Here is a 2976-nt window from a genome sequence, read left to right as displayed (position 1 = left end):
CATAGGAGAGTCACCAGAAGTAACTGCCACTAGTACTGAGCAAAGATTGATGTTCGATGCCACCATTCACGTGAAGATCATCTACACGGAGCCCTCTGATGGTGAGCATCTCACCACAAATGTGGACACACGAAGACGACGTCCATAATAATGGTCAGTTCGCAACGACGAGTTTCTCCCATGCTCATCATAAATCACCAAATCACTATCATCCGAAAACTAATAGCGACATGCATAATTGCAAAATATGAGGATCAGCGATATAAGAAGTTAATCACACTATAGTTTCACGACCCGTTTTACGTGAAGTGGTGTAATACTCGGTGAAAAATGCGATATTCAACGCGGTGATATGCAGTAGTCGTGAAATATATTTTTCATATCAGTAGAGTTGTGAAACCCCATTGATCCACATACGCACGTGATGCAAATTGCATCATCTTCATCACTTGATAAATGCCACCACTACGCATGTTACCATCAACAACCTAATAGAGTTTCACCACCCTAGTATTATGGAAAACACATTTCACGACCACTGCGTATCACCGCGAAAATCGCCTTTTTCACCAAGTTTTACGACGCCACTTCACGTGAAACGGGTAGTCGTAAAACTCCAATACTGTTCGAAAACATTTTTGAACTTCACGACTGCATTTCGGTCATAAAACTTATACACCACCAAAATAGTGACACGATCTGGATCAGCCCGCTTACCTATCAAAATTCCAGCGCCATCACCATCCCTCGGATCACTCATCAAGCCTCCTCTATGACTCATCCGACACAGCATTTCTCGGGCGTCGTCCATAATCTTCCTACTAGGGTGCCCTTTGATATCTATCACAACTCCAACGCCACATGCATCCTTCTCAAGATTAGGATCGTACCTAACATGAACAGTTTTAACACAAGACGATTAGGACTGCTGGTACGGTATCAGTCGAGACGAGACTGATGAATGCGGCAACAGTGTGCACAGAACTAGAATGCACATGCGTACACCACAGCTAATGTCGATCAGACACTTATGTGTGCGTCGCTCCGCTGGACTCCACTACAACGTGCAAAACACTTCGCAAATTACACCGGAAAAATCAATCCATATCACGTAACACACTTCACAGCTTTTACGCGTTATTCACTACGCGTCTTCCCCAAAGTGGAATATGTTTTCTACTACTGTTTTTCATATCACCGTTGAAACTCCAACAGTTAACATACTACGATGATTCTTATATAAATGATATATTGGAGTTTCACAACCCGTATAACGTGAAGTGGCGTAAAGCTCCGTGAAAAACGCAATATTCGCGGTGATATGCAGTTTTCGTGAAATATGTTTTTCCCTAGTGTTTTTCATATCACTAGGGTGGTGAAACTCCATTGACTCAGAATGCATTTTTTCGAATCAAAAATTGCCTCCCAAAAAACGCAAACTTACAAGCCCTGTTTATGCGGAATCTTTTCCCACACCGGCTGGCCGCCTTCCTCACAAATACCTTGGTTCTTTATACCTTCCATTTTCGGGTGGAAAAGACAACAACCGTAATAACAGTTTTTTTCCAGATTTTTCCGAAAAATGGAAGAAAATTTCTGGGGAAATTACGCTGATCTATACAGTAATCGACCAAATTCATACTAAAATTTTCGAGTGAGAAATACAACAGTGATTACAGTATTTCCAGCTTAATCCTTTCGTTTATCCGAAAAATGGTAGAAATTTCATAGAAAAACTGAATTAGCCAATTTTTATTAGGAGTTGATCTATATACTAGTTATATAAAAATCCGAGTCATAAAAAATTACATTCATATAGACCTAATTTATACTAAAATTTTCGAGTGGAAAATGACAACCGCTATTTCCAGCTGAATCCAATCGTGTATCCGCATTAAAAATTCGAAGGAAGTTTCCTGAAAAATGAAGTTGACCTAATTTATACTAGTTAAGAAATCCAAGTAATTAAAAATCAGATTCATATCGATTCAATTTATTCAAAAAATACAACAATGGAGTTTCACGACCACCCGTTTTACGTGAAGTGGCGGTGAAAAACGCGATATTCGCGTTGATATGCAGTAGTCGTGGAATATGTTTTTCGCTAGTGTTTTCCATATCACTAGGGTGGTGAAACTCCAATCATAACTACAGCATTTCCAACTGAATCCGATCGTGCGACGGATGGGTTATTAACTACAGAAATAGCACTAAGCATGATCCATCGCGTTTAAGTTTGACAAATAGCTAATATCTCTCAAATCGATCACCTGATCGATTCTAAAATCCCCTGTATAATTTAATCACAACTCTATAAGAATCTTAAATTGAGGAAACAAAGATTCAATCGAGCTCCATCGGCTCCTCTATTTCTTCACTATCTTCCTCAAGTACAGTTGCCACCAGCGGGGACGCAGACGTATTCTGAAAAAAAAATAAATCTAAAATCTTCCGCGTGCGTGAAATTCATCAGTGTTGTACAAGTGTTGATGACAATGTGAAAATGAGAGACAAACACGGTATGGTTTCTGCTGGGGATTGACCATCACTGAGAAATCGCGTGACCTCGTGAACTACCCCTGGGGCGAGCGCTAAACAACCTGTTGTGGTGATAAAAGAGAGTACCGCAATGATAGAACTGCAGACTCCAACAACTGCTGTGGGGATGTGGAGCACCCCAAGAGCATCCAACACAAGGTGTGTTCTGTAACGGACCTCATCCGTATCTTACCCAGTCAACCTCTGGATATTCATTTCTCCTATGCCAATTGAACACATACTATGGAGCTTCACCCGTGATATGAGAAACACTAGTAAAAGAAATATTCCGCGACTTTATATCGCAAATTTTCCACAGAGTATTGCGCCACTTCGCGAAAAATGGGTGAAACTCCCAGCACGCGCGCCATTTTTCGGGCGCGCGCTTTTTACAAATGAACATACCTTATCTTCTTCAACAACAGCAACATCATTGAT

Source organism: Perkinsus marinus (assembly GCF_000006405.1).
Source record: "Perkinsus marinus ATCC 50983 genomic scaffold scf_1104296954872, whole genome shotgun sequence".
NCBI lineage: Eukaryota > Perkinsozoa > Perkinsida > Perkinsidae > Perkinsus > Perkinsus marinus.
Note: the sequence above shows the minus strand (reverse complement) of the source record.